Source organism: Ixodes scapularis, unplaced genomic scaffold (genome assembly GCF_016920785.2).
Source record: "Ixodes scapularis isolate PalLabHiFi unplaced genomic scaffold, ASM1692078v2 PGA_scaffold1__304_contigs__length_218370807, whole genome shotgun sequence".
NCBI classification, from domain to species: Eukaryota; Metazoa; Arthropoda; class Arachnida; order Ixodida; family Ixodidae; genus Ixodes; species Ixodes scapularis.
In genome coordinates this window covers 53216892-53231996 of record NW_024609846.1, presented here as the reverse complement: position 1 = coordinate 53231996, position 15105 = coordinate 53216892, and positions in this window count along the sequence as shown.

Genomic DNA, 15105 nt, shown 5'->3' with positions numbered 1-15105 from the left:
AAGTTCTCATGAAGGAATACAATGAAAACAAATCTTTGAAATTAGCTATATCTAGTGATTGTATTCTTGGTGAAATACACTATCCAAATGAGAATGCGATTTCACTGCCAACCAGGAAACTTCTACAATCCCTTTTAAAACCAGGTAACGTGTTGTTAAAGTTAATGTTGAAGTCCGTTCTATTTAGAGTTTTAGTTGTTTGAAAAATGAAAGTTTGTTGAACATAGTTGGTTCTTATGGCCGGCATCCTTCGCTTCGGATTTCTCATCGGATATGCACTAAGGCTGTTCGCTGGTGTGGTGTAAAGTCGATTTTTATGTATCCACAGTAAAAGTTTGAAGTAATATATTTGATCTGCCTTAAGAATATTATATTTGATGAAGAGTGGTTGTGTTATTAAATTTCTGGCATCCCCTTTGTAATTTTCACACATTCGTGAGATTTTTTTTTGCAAAAGGATAATTTTATTATAATTCGCCGCCGTCGTCGTTCCCCAGACCAGAATACCATAACAAATTTTGGAGTAGAATAAGGAATAATACAATGTGTGTTTTAACCAGGTCGGTATCAAATTTTGTATTCTATAAATGCATCCTGTTACCCGGGATAAATCAGCCTTTAGTTTGTTTACATGGCAATTCCATGATAGATCCTCAGCAAACCAGACGCCCAAACATTTTTGTTCTGCTACCTGCTCCAATGTTGTGCCTTCGTATATTACTTTAATGGAACTATAGTCTTGCTTATTTGCTGGTTTAAAAATGATATACTTAGTTTTTTTGTATTTAATTGTAGACGATTTATTTGCAACCATATTGATAATTTTGAAAGATATTCATTAGCCAACTTCTCGACGCACTTTTTCGTCGCACCAGCAAAGAATATATTTTTGTCGTCGGCATACATTATTAGTTCAGGGGAACCTGGTATTGTCGTAATGTCATTAATGTACACGAGAAATAACAGAGGGCCTAAAATAGAGCCTTGAGGAACACCATGTCGTATTTTAAATTTATTATATGAATGGTCATTTATAGATACATATTGATAACGATCTGAAAGATACATTTTTATTAGTCTTAGTGCAACTCCTCGTACACCGTAGATTTCAAGTTTTTTCAATAGAATATTGTGCTGCACAGTATCAAACGCTTTTTGTAAGTCCAAAAAAAACTCCAAGAGTCAATAATTTGTTTTCAATATTTTCAACAATTTTATCCTTTATATCAATTAGTGCTTGTTCCGCAGACCTATTATTCTGAAAACCGTATTGAGCCTGCGTTATTGTTTGGTGCTTCTGAAAAAAACTCGTTAGCCTGTCATTGATAATGCGGTCAAAAATCTTTGAAAATACTGGAAGAACCGAGATCGGCCTATAATTATTAATATTTGCCTCTTCTCCTCCCTTATACACAAGAATTACTTTGGCTATTTTTAATTCTTCGGGAAAATCACCAGACTCTAGCATCATATTTATTATATGGGACAAAATGGGACTTATAATGCCCGCGGTCTGTTTTATAGGTAAAGATTTTATTCCATCATCTCCAGCGGCCACATCATTTTTTAAGTTTCTAATTATTCTTTGCACTTCATTTGACGTAGTTGGAATTAGCATGATAGACTGCATCTGATTCATCGTGGACACACTGTTATCTGTGCTGACACTATTCCCCATGTACGTGCACGTCAATAAAATGCCGATTCATTTCGTCTGCTAGTTCTTTTCCAGATACATTTCTATTGTCTATTAATATTTCCTTCAAGCTATATCGTGTTGACCTTCTACTGGTTAAATCATTTACGGTGTCCCATACTTTTCGACTATCATTGTGATGATGCAGAAACTTATCTTGATAATAATCGCACTTCGCGCTCTTCAGATCGGTGTTCAGTTTGTTTCGAAACCTTTTGAATTCAGTTAAAAGAGAGAGATCCCGACTTATGATGAAAGCATGATACTTGCGGTTTTTTTCTTTTATTCTTTCATACAGGTCGTCAGATACCCACGGTTTTCTTATTTTCTTGAGAGCTGGCAACCTTGCCGAAAGAAGCGACCGTGCTGTTATGAGCTCCACGTTCGACTCTTTTTTTCGCCGGATCGTCAAAACGTAAGCCAACCATCTCTAGTGTACGTTCTCATAAGGTCATCGCCCCTTACCCGGTGAACTGTTTTGGACCCGCGACGCCCAATTTGAGCCGGTTCACGCCTTCCTCTCTGTGACTGGCTGACGAAGCCTAACGGAAGAATCAGCCTGGTCCGCTCACGGCTGCGACCCAGGCGCGATGGCAGCGCCATCTCGCGAAGAAGATATGCAACTGGACGGAACCGGAGCTGGAGCGCCCGCCGCCCTCGCCTGCGGAGGGAGAGAGGCCGCGCCAGGTCAGCGCAACGCCGACAATGCTTTGCCTGACGCTAAGAAGCGTCGGCACGACAGCACATCCGACGACGCAACTGACCACTGCCACTTTCAAGCGTCGTGGTCCGCAAGGGACCCCGACAACGACGACGACGGCACCTGGAACATGGCCGCAGCGCGACGAGGAAGAACCAAACAACGGCCAGACGCCATGAAAGAGAGACGCGGCCTGGACCAATATGTACTATCGTTCCGCCCAAAAGGGCGTCGAGCCATGGCAGACATCCCTCCGAGGGAACTTCACCAGCAAATCAGGGCACTGGCAGTGGCACCGGAGACCATCAAGCATCTAACGGTACGTGTGAACGATGTGTCCAACACTATCACTATTACCACCTATGATCGGCTACACGCCTCAAGACTACGCCAGCTCAAAGAACTTCGGGTACCCGGACAGCCCCCTCTCGAGGTGACCGTCCACCAGATCCCCAGCCGCGGCATGTCTCGTGGGGTCATACGGACACTTCAAACAGAAACAGAAGATACCCTTAAAGAAGCGCTCGAGAGCGAATCCGCCACCATCCTCGCTGCCCGCCCCATGGGCAAGAGCCTGATGGCATTGATCACCTTCGCGGCACCCAGACCACCGCGCACCATAAAGTACTGGAGCCGACTGACTGCCGTTTCACTGTACGTGCCACGAACCTTGGTGTGCTTCCGCTGCCACGGAACGGGGCACAAACAGGACATTTGTACTAAACCGGCTGTGTGTGAGAGGTGCGGAGTGGGGCATGGCTCCGAGACTATCTGCGCCGGCGACAAGCTACACTGCGCCATTTGCGACGAGGACGGGCACCTTGCCACAGAACCCAATTGTCCTGAGAAGGCCCGACGCCTGGACAAGCTCAAGGCACGTACAGGGCACAGATCGCGCAGCCGAACGAGACGCGCTCGATCCGACACATCGAAACGACCGCCAACACCTAGCCCAGAAAGGCTAAGAGGCGAGGACTACCCACCACTGCCCATCAATAACAAAGATTGCCAGCAAGGACAACGAAGTCAGTCGGTATCCTTTACGCCTGCTGCAAGCTATGCAGAGGCAACCTTACCAAGGAAAAGAAGTAGGAGCCGTCGACGGAATCCGTCGACCCAACGACCCAATAAGGACCCTATCGCCGAACTCAAAGAAGCTCTGGCAGACTTGGACAAAAAACGCGCAGAGCTAACAGCTCGCCTCCTTGCACTCGAGGAAGCTCGCACAAAAGAGGCTGAAGTAGAAAGGCAACGTAGAAAAGACGAGCAGCAACAAATTGAAGACGAACAGAGAAGGAAGACTGAGGAAGCACGTCGAAACATGCACCGCCTCCCGTCACCACCCCCGTCATGCCGCAGGCCCAGTGCGCCCGCCGTTAACACCCAACAGACACAGGAGATTATGCCCGACTCCAGAAACGCCCAGGACTCGCACGCACAGCTGCTCAGTACACTACGGACCTTCATGGAACAGCAGCAGCAAATGTTCCTACGGACGCTCCAACAAACAATGAGCAACTACCAAGCCCAGCAGCAAGCATTTTACCAGCAGCTACTGCAACAGAAAGCACACCCGGAACACAATGGCCACTCAGCAAGCACCATCTAACAGCGCTAGTCGCCCCCCAACCTCCCAGGGAGGCGTCCCCACTTCGTGCTTCCCCACCCGACACCCGCAACCCATACCTTCCACCACTGCCAACCTCGCCACAAACTCCTCCCCCTTGATACCGGACGTCCTCCAGTGGAACTGTCGCAGTCTCGGAATGAGCGCCAATGAGCTTGGGGAACTGTTTCGTTATGAGGGTCAGCCGACAGTCCTGCTGCTTCAGGAGACCAGGGGGACCACACCGGGCGTCCCAGGCTACTTCGGTTTTTTCTCACCGTCCATCAAACGCCAAGGACGCCGCGGCGAACCGGACCTTGTGCAGGCCCAGGCCGCAGTGTTCGTGCGCCGCGATGTTCACCACTTTCAAATTGACACGGCAGAGTACTGCACCGAATTCCAGGAGGTTGTGGCGGTACGGTGCCGCCTGGACAAGAATAGGGAGGTCATTTTCGCCTCCGTTTACTTACGCCCCGAGACCAGTCGTCGGAGTCGAGGGAACTTCTCGTGGCTGCGCCAGCTGCGAGTGCGATACCCGAAGGACCGGATACTTGTAGCCGGCGACTTCAACGCCCATCACCCCCACTGGGGCTACAAGGAGGCGACGCCAAGAGGCCGCCACCTGGAAGAGGAGGCCGAAGCGGCAGACCTGGTGCTCGCAAACGATCTTGACTACCCGACGCGCCACGCACTCCACTCGAACCAAAAAGACAGCATCCCGGACTTGACATGGGCCACCGCTGGCTTCGTGACGGACTGGCGGTGTGACTCGGACCCGCGTGGAAGTGATCACTACCCTATTTGGATCTCACTCAACGTGAGGGCCAGAGCGAGACATGCGCGCACAACCAAAGTGACTGACTGGACCCAGTTTCGGCTGGCCCTTGAAACGACCATGGAAGAGGATGACCCCGTAGTAGATCGCATTCTCGGGGCCGCCAAGGGAGCCACAACAGAAATCGAATTGACTGAAAACACGCCAAATCCAGACAAACACTTATTGCATCTATGGGAGGACCGCTCCAAGCTTCATGCCGAGTACTTGAACAACGGGCGCACCCACAAGGACCTAGTCAAGGTGCGCAACAAAACTGCGCAGGCCAGACGACATGTCAAGCAACTTTCCAGGGGACGATGGCTCGATCACTGTGCCTCGTTCGACGAGCGGACTGGTCTCCACAAGCTGTGGCACACGTTTACAGCCATGTCCGACCGCGCCAAGTCACGGAACATTACAGGGAATGCGCTACTCGGCCTACAATGCACACAAGAAGAGTTTGAGAGCCAAGCAGCAGCAACATTCTTTCCACAACCACCAACTGAACAGTTACCATCACCAGAAATCTACACGCCCGAACTACCTGAGCGCAACGATGGTTCAGAGAGCCTATTCACGATGGCCGAACTCGTAGCCGCCCTCGAGAACGTCAATGTCCGCAGCGCACCCGGCAAGGATGGTGTCACGTGGGCAATGTTACGCAACCTACCCGAAGCCACGAAACAAACGCTGCTAGATTACATAAACGACATTTGGGTCAAGGGCGAGCTCCCAGGATGGTGGAAGCACTCCGTGGTAACACCCATCCCGAAGCCGGGTAAACGGCCAGACAACATTTCCCACCTACGTCCAATATCGCTCACGCCCACAGTATGCAAGCTGCTCGAACGGATGTGTGCGACGCGACTCAACTACTACCTGGAAGAAGTCGCCGACGGCTACTTTCACCCGGGACAGACCGGCTTCAGACCAAATCTCTGCACACACGACAGCCTATTCCTACTCAGGAGAATTGCAAACACCCGTAAAGGAAGGCAGAAGAAACCTGGAATCCTTGTTGCTGTGGACCTCAAGAAGGCCTTCGACACCGTACGCCACGACGCCGTGCTAGGAGCCCTGAAGGAGGCCTACCCCGGCACCAGGATGCTCAATGTAGTCAAGTCTTTCCTCAAACACAGGACCTTCGAAATAAGATCAGGCAATAGAACACCCCAGCAATTCGAAAACAATACAGGAGTTCCGCAAGGCGCGATCCTCTCGCCCATCCTCTTCAATCTGGTGATGAGAGAACTGGCGCAACGACTCGAGCGCGGGGGTCAAGTGCGGTTGACCATGTACGCGGACGACATCACAATTTGGACAGAGCCCTCCGACCATCCAACCACAGAACGGGCGAGGGAGGCTATTCAGTGGGCCCTGGACACTATAGCCGAACATCTGGAAGCCACAGGAATGAAGGCCTCCCCGGAGAAGACCCAGTATCTTATCCTAGGAGGGGCAGACACTGAACGCAACAAGATTGACCTCTCTCTTGCGGGGGTGCGCCTGCAGCGTCCGCCGGAAGGCTGGATGCGCATCTTGGGCGTGCCTCTCCACGAAAAGGGAGGTGCTGGTACCTGGCTCAAACAGCTCGGCCCGGTATGGAAACGATTCGTCCACCTCATCAAGCGGATCTCTCACCGGTTCGGCGGTGCTGGCACGCAGGTTGCCCGAACACTCGTAATGTCTGTGCTCACATCGCGAGCCTGCTACGGCGCGACTTGTTTCGACTTGACGAAAGCACAACGGGCCAAACTGGAAAGCCTCTATCGCGAAGCGCTCAGAGTTGTCACGGGGCTTCCCAGACATACACGGGTGGAAGAACTATACCGTTATGCAGAACTGCCAACACTGGACAGCATCATCCGAGACCGGAAGAAGGGTGCGGCCGAACGCCGCGAACTCACTCAACAAGGCCGTAGGTTGCTCGACTATGACGGGCAGACTTCGCCTGCAGTAGATATCCCACCTCGCCTTGCGCCGTGGGAAGACGTGCTCGTTCTGGCCCCCAAACCAGTACCTCGAAAGACCAGCAAGTTCCGCCACAATAGGCAACGCCAGACAGTTACAGATAATGCCAAACCATCAGACGATCCATACGAAATTACAGGTTACACCGATGCATCCTGGAATCCCGAGAACAGACGAGCGGCCCTGGCGGTGACGGACCTCCACCACCCACCGCAGACGCTGCACCTCCGATACGAGACCGACCCCTCAGTGGCCGAGCTAGAGACGCTCGCCGTCTACCACGGCATCGCGTGGGCGGCAGAACTCAAAGATGACACTCGCAAGATTACAATATACACGGACTCGCTGGAAGCACTTAAGGCGTTGTCCAGGGCACCACGAAGAGGAACTGCGGCCTACGACGTCAAGATGCTTTGCAAGCAACTACAAGACACAAGGAATATAAAAACCCAGGTGCTTTGGGTTCCGGGCCACTCTGGCAACCAAGGCAACGAGGCTGCGCACGACCTGGCGAGCGAGATCACTTCCAACCGCTCGCAGGACACCGCCACGCCTCGCCTCGCCAGACCGCGACCAGACCCCGAGGCCGAAAAGCTCCGACGCAAGTTGGAACGGCGCAGAGAGCTCCGAGCACAAATACCACAGAATGAGCATCCCCTACCCCAGGGGCTCCCTCGAGGCGCGCAGGTGGTCATCCACAAGGCCAGGACGGGTGCCGCCCTAACCGAGGACGTCTTGGCCAAATGGCGCGCTTACACTAAGAAGCGCCAAAACCAGTCACCGGTGAACGACGAACTGGAAGAGCCCTCTGCGGACCCCAACCCTTGTATTGTGACATGCCGCACGTGCGACATTGGAGCCCGCCCTACGATCCAGCATTTACTGTGGAACTGCCCCGGTCTAGAACCGATAAGGGCGAAGCACAGAGGTCCCACCATTGACTCCCTCGAGGCGTGGACTACCCCACAGACCGACGCCCGTCAGACTTTACTCTCGCTCTGGGAGTTTGTCCGCGAAGCCGGGATAACCGGAAGGATATGATGCCCTGTTCCTTACCCTTTACCCTTCCACATCCCCAGCATTAGGCCATAGAGCCATCCTTGTGCAATAAAATGTTCTCCTCCTCCTTATTTTCTTCCTTCTTTTTATCTCTCTCAGGGGAAATGCAGCATCATAATTCTGTCTAAATTTAGTCTCAAAAATTTTATAGGCACGGTCCGTTTCACGTTCTTCGTAGACGTCATCCCAACTTTCTTGTTCTATAAGGCAGCGAAAAGTTTGTAGTGAGCCGTCATTTATTGGGCGGTGCCAAAACGTTTGTTTTTCGTTGTTGTGCTCCCCAGTTAAGACCCAAAGCAGAAGATGGGAAAATGGTCACTAAGGTCGTATAATATAGCGCCAGCTGTAATATGACCACTATCTAGGTTTGTAATGCAGACGTCAAGAGATGTAGCAGTGCCTGTAGTCACCCTGGTTGGCAGTGTTATCACATTGTCACAGGCATACTGATGGATGATGTCGCGTAATTCTCTCGCATGACGGTCACCTGAAAGCGTGTCTATGTTCACATCTCCGAGAATAATGAATGACAGAGATAACGACCCGAGGATGCATAGTGCGTTTTCAAGAAATTGCATGAATTCAAACATATTGCCGGAGGGTGGTCTGTACAAGGCAGCAACTACAGTATTCGATGTTCTAATGAATAAGCTTTCGACATTTTCATCCATTCTTGTTAGGTCATTCATAACTTGAGACTGTAGGTTATTTTTTAGATAAATAGCTATGCCACCGCCCCTTTTTTCATCTCTGCTCAGATGTTCGCATTTATAACCCTGCAGGTACGGTGGTGTGTCTTCTTTAGATGACCAGGTTTCAGTGAGTACTATGGCTTCAAATTTCGCACTCAATGAGTGTAAAAATATTTCGAGGTCATCTACCTTATTTTTTATGCTTCTTGTATTTAAGTGTATAGATTTAAACTGTCCTTCACCTTTTCCATATTTTTTATTAAATGCCTGACAATCGTAATAGTTACAATCAGGTTTAGTGTCCTCCAGTAGAATGGCTTTGCGTGTATCCCGTGGGTGTAGTCATCTTATTTAGTTTGTTATTTTTTCAACATCACCCAGGTTAGCATGCAATCCTTAGAACATTTGCTTGCTCATCCTTTCTCGCGAAGACTTTCCCGCCCGAGGACCACACAAACTTCCAGCCAACCGTTTTTTTCTTGGCTACAGCGTCACCCAAAAGGTTTTTGTTTGAACTCGTCAGATGTTCGTTGACGTAAACAGGACTACTGTTCCCACCACAGTCAAGATTTTCAGTTGTCATTCTCTGCTTTTTGGCTTTTCGAAGAATATTATCTCGCTTCGTGCGTTGCACGAAGCGAACAATTATGTTCTTTTCAGAGGGCTTGAAGGTCGGGACACGGTGACATATGTCAATATCCGAGTCAAGGATCGGCTCGTTCAGGAAACTCCCAATTCTTTTGACAACGTCACATGCATCACCTTCCTCTGGCACTCCTTTTATTTCAAGGTTATTACATCTTTGATATTGCTCAAGTTCTTCAATTTTTTCGTTTAGCCTTTGATTCTCGATTGTTAGTTCTTCGTTTTTTTCCGTCAGTTTAATAGTCGTAGCGCTTTCCTGCACTATTCGTGCTCCTGAGCCACCCGCGCGTTAGTGTTGTGTGCTTTTACAAGGTTTTTAAACCGCCTTTAATATATGACACTTTCCACAATGGCATGAAGGGCTCATGATATTTGCATGTAACAACAGCGAGCATCTATTATTCCATGTGATTGTTTGGGAGCTCGATGCTGGCTAGCATCGTATAGCTTCGCTTGTGCAGAGGAACGGCGAGGTCCAGTCAACATCACTCAGATACTCTAGTTCGAGATTTTTTTTTTTTTCTCGCTCAAGTAAGTCTTTTACATCCGATTGAAGGCTGATGCAAAGTGCAGAAGAGCTTGGCAACGTAACAACTTCGTTTAACACATGAATGATAAAGACAACGGTGCTAAAACGCAAATGTGAACGTCCGCTTACTTTACGCTGTATTATTATTATCACGCGACTCTCACATTTCGAGAAACATTTTCGAGATGCAGACGAAAGCATAGAAGCGGGCTCTTCTTGACTGCTAACCTGGACCTGTTGGCGAGTTCAACAGTCGCGCTTGCTCGCTTCCCAACAGATCGGGCTCGCGCTGCGGGAGAAGCTTTTTGATTTGGAGCCAATACTGGCAAGCAGTCACTTTTTATGAGCACTGGTCATATTCTATTGCGAGTAAGCATGAAATTTAACTCTATGTAACCGCGCTACCAGGAGGAGCACATTGAAATGTCGCTGACATTTAGTAATGCATTTTCTCTCAAGGGGCCAAGGAGTATATATGCGCTAGTACTGAATATATTAGTCAGTATTATTATTATGATTATAAAAAAAAAATGTTACAACTTTCTGTAAAATCGCTTTTTTTTTTCATACGTTATATTCCGCATACTTGCATTGCCGCGACACGCGCGGTCATTTCCTTTTACGCTTTTGTGCCTCGCATACGCTTTGGTGAGCATGCTAGTGTAGATCTTCAACTTTTTTTTTTGCCTGCGATAAAAAATACTACTATCGTATAAATTCGTGATGTATCACACGCACTCCTTATAATGATGTTTTGAGCTACCATTCGATGATCTCCCCAAGAAACTAAATAAAAATCAATGTAATATATTTATTTTCATGTCTTTGTGTGTGCGTGTGTGTGTGTGGACTCATATCTTCAATATTCCTAAGGTTAAGACAACGGGAACCAAAATTTAATGTTCAACACCGCAATCATAAAATTCTGCAATTCTGGTATGCACACGCTGGGTCAATGCGCACTGGGTGAAGAACTCCTCGCATTATTTAGACCCGCAGCCGCAAATGCCAAATAAAAACAAACTGTCACGCAGTAGCTGGCGGCTCTGCTAAATATATCATATAAATCGTCCTTGTGCGAACACGCATAATCGGCTGATCAGGCAACTTAACGCACGATCCTAAAACAAGTTCGTGAGTCGGCCTGCTCTGGTGCTGGAATGAAGCTCATTTTTAGAAAAAGAGATTCTTAGTGAAACCGCAGAAAACAAACTTCAGCTTAATATTGGCAAGTGAATCTCGAGCAACTAACACCATCAATAGACAAAAAAATAATGAAAAAGAAAAGAAAAACGCAGGAACATGCATGAACGCAACGCGAGGAGAGGGGTTCGTATACAGCGGCGGGCGGCGGGAGGCGAAGCCTCAAAGATGGCACCGAACCTCTGATAGTACCCGTGGCCGCCGAGAGATGGCGCTAATAATGAATAAGGTCTATTAGAGTAGATAGCCTAGGTTACTGGTGCATAATAGCAAACGTACAGATTTTTTGACCTCCTTTATTGATAGCAACCCGCCGGAACAGCTGAGATCCATAACTCCCTGGCCGATATATGATGCAAAGACAACTACGCACGATGCACCTTCAAAACTTTACCGCGGAGTCGATTCTCGATCGGTATCCAAGCGTGAGAAGGCACAGAGATGCGGCACTTCGGCATGCCAAGGATGCTTTGATCACGCCGCGAGACTGGCAAAAATTGCTTTCGACGAGTTGTGACTTTTTCCTACGGCACTGCTCCTTCGTAAAAAATTAACGTGTTCTCAGCGACAAGTTTCACCGTTTACACAGGGTTTTAAGAAACTTCTTCGGCGAATGACGACGAACGAGTAAAAAACGTGTCTTCAGCACAATGCCGCCAGCCTCTGCAACGCCCCGAAAACGCTATTTCGCTGCAAGCAAGATGGCCGTTTGGTGGCCGCACTGGCAGAGCGGGGAAGCGCTATCCAGCTATTTCCATAGAGATCAAGGGCTGCATTGAACGAAGGGTGTTTGCTAAATGACAAGGCTAAAACAAGACAAAAAAAAAAGAGGACCTCGTGCTCTGTGACATTTAAAATAACGTTTTACGTGCTTAGATTGTGCACACCACACGCACTGCTTTTTAACTCTCAACGTAATTTTTAATAAAGTAATTATTTTGAATTTATGTTTAGACAGCCGGAAATTTGTGTTCCTCAATGGGCGACTGGCCTCTAAGCTGTAAATGAGAAATTTGGCCAGTGCAGTCCAACCGCTAGCCTGGGATTGTTTAAGGTGCACCACGCAGTAGTGGCACACGACCTCAAGCCGGTACGATGCTCATTCAGATCAAAAGGGCCAGGGGTGATGATTGAAATCCAGGGTGCCCGGCTTTTGCAGCGCGAGCTTTCGCTCCAAGCGCTCCGAGCTGCGGTACTTTAACACACTTGGTCAACAGCGTCTGGTTTGCCCTTTTCACGGCTACTATCCACGTTCTCGGACGAACGGAGGGGGCAGAAACACATGAAAACTGATCTTCAAACTTTTCCAGACTCTCTTGGTACAGCCCCCGTCGCAGCATTTTGACGAAAAGGCAGGTTTTTGGTCTGGTTTCTTCCAAAGGAACACAGAAATGCATGTCTCGCACGGCGACTTCTGCCCACCGCCCCAGACCGGAAGTGCGCCCGACGCGCCACCACCGCGGCGTGACGTAGGAGAGTTCCCGAACTTCTCGAATTGTGCAGCCCGCTAATAAAATGACCGATTAAGTCCAAGTGCACGCTTGCGGTCTAATCTATTATAATAGATTAGACCGCAAGCGTGTGGTGTGCACAATCTTAATTAAATAAATAATTTCACAGCAAGACTACTATGAAGTGCAGCCTATAGGCTGCACTTCATAGTAGCCTTGCTGTGAAATTATTTATTAACATACACCCTAATATATATATATATATATATATATATATATATATACAGGGTGATTTTTTTTATTCTTACACATTTGTTTAAAAAAAGCCGTGAAAGCTACACTAATGCGGTTTGTGCAGGTGGGTTATACGGCCAGGCGGACATTTAGTGAGTGGCTAATCTTTGCGATAAGTTGGCTAATTAATCAAAATTCGTTAATTAACTTTTTAATTAGTGATAATAGACATATGGTTCCGATTTGAAACTTGTAGAGCATCATCGAAAACCACTAAATCAACTATTTTTGGAAGGATATAACGCCGGGGCAGTATTTTACAGTGTTCTGTAAAAACGCTCCATTTGGACGCGTTTATAGATTTCGGTTTCTTATCGGAGCGCATCACGGCGCCCGCGGTCCTGCTCCCCAGTGGCTGAGACGCGCAACACACGTGCGCCGTACTTCCCTCCATTCTACGAGGGAGGCGAGGAGGTGGCTTCGCGCCGCGACCACCGGGGAGCAGGATCGCGGGCGCGTAGATGCGCTCCGATAAGAAACCGAAATCTAGAAACGCGTCCAAATGGAGCGTTTTTACAGAAAGCCGTAAAACGCTGCCCCGGCGTTATATCCTGCTAAAAATAGTTGATTTAGGGGTTTTCGATGGTGCTCAGCAAGTTTCTAATTGAAACCATATGTTTATTTTGAGTAATTAGAAAGTTAATTAACACATTTTAATTAATTAGCCGACTTATCGCAAAGATTAGCCACCCACCTACTGCCCGCCTGGCCGTATAACCAACCTGCACAAACCGCATTAGTGTAGCTTTCACGGTTTTTTTTAACAAATGTGTAAGAATAAAAAAAAAACACCCTGTATATATATATATATATTGGCGGCTATTTAGTCTAAGAGATCTACGATATCAGGCTACTGCGCTCTACGAAAAAATGTTTTTTGAATGATGAGTTTCGAAAAAAAAATTGTTAATAGAAATGAGTTTCTCATGAGCACTAAACGTTACGCGTGCTTATGACGCGTCGTGTTCAGTGTCATAATTAAAGAAGATAAGTGAGACTAAGTAGCAGATACAGACACACACTATGTTTTTTTCCCTTCTCTACGTATTCATCAGTCTGAGGTTTTTACATATCTAGTTATGGATATCACACAATCTAGCTCAGTTTTAAGTATCATCAATGGGCATTGTCACAACACTCCAAATTCGTTTCTGTTTAAAGTTTTTTTTTTTTTTTTTTGTATTGATTCGAAGATGGAAGGAGTTTGCCCTCGGGGCTTTTGCGGAAAAGTAGACACAGAATCAGTTCTTAAGATGTACGTCCGGTCAATGCTTTAGAAATATACATAAACCAATCTGGCAGTCTATAAAGCCATCACTTGCCTGCACTAGTGGCGTTTCACGGGTATATAGATGGTCGTGAGAGAACATACATCAATATGAACTGACACTTAGCCGTGACCAGTATTAAAAAGAAATTGAAAGTCTTTACATGGATAGTGATACAACGCTATTCAAGTTGGAGTTCCAAACAACTCGTATGTTTGTATTCTCTGTGTAGTGACATGAGCCGGACACATCGCTGTCTTGGTTACGACTGGTAGGTTTTACTTTCTGTTCCGATAACATACTAACATATGTATAACAAGGTTGACAACCAAAAGCACGAAGTCCGCTAAGCATAGCGAAAACAGTAAAACTTGTCATCACATTGATCTCTGCTAATCTACCAAGGAAAATACAAACGTCGCAAGAGTGTTTTAGTGATTTCGCGAGTCTGGCAGTACTGTAATAGCCATCCACGTTTGTGAATACTCAGCAAAATAAATGAAACTTTGAAAGTAAAAGAAAGCCTCAAAGCTCGAGGTGTTTTCGACAACAAGTTACAGCTCACCTCATCCGTGTCGACTTGGATGTCGATGGCTCATCAAGACCTGGAAATTGAAATGAAACCAGTATGGACTCAAATAAATATAGCTGGGTTGCAATTGTGACTAATTCGTAGCGTGCCACTATATGACTGCAAATAACTTGGAGCAGTGCGGCACAACATGCATGAGGAGAGAATATACATCTGTGTACGTCTGTTAATTGTGTACATGCTTCGGTTTTTCAGCGCTGTTTTAGAATTTTAATATTATGTATCAACTAGCACTAGCCTTGGTGATATTTTTTTTTTTTTGATTCGTAGCCCTGGGTGTTTTTTTTTAAGTTTTTGGTCTTTATAGACCATTCCTGAAATGAGTTTCTGGCCGTTTTTATCTTTTTTTGCGTCCATGGCGCGCGCTTTTTTCGTTTTCCGAAGCGATATCGCACGGCTCGGCTGTAATCTTGTAAATATCAGAACGCTGCAATCGTCGTTTCATACAATTGTTTGGTCTTTTTATGGTGGAAGTACCTTGTATTAACGTAGGATTTTTCGTGCAATTATTTAGTTTTCTACTTCTTTTCTTACCATTGTATTTCACTTGGGTTGGGCTGAGGACCAGTTAAACTGTTTGGA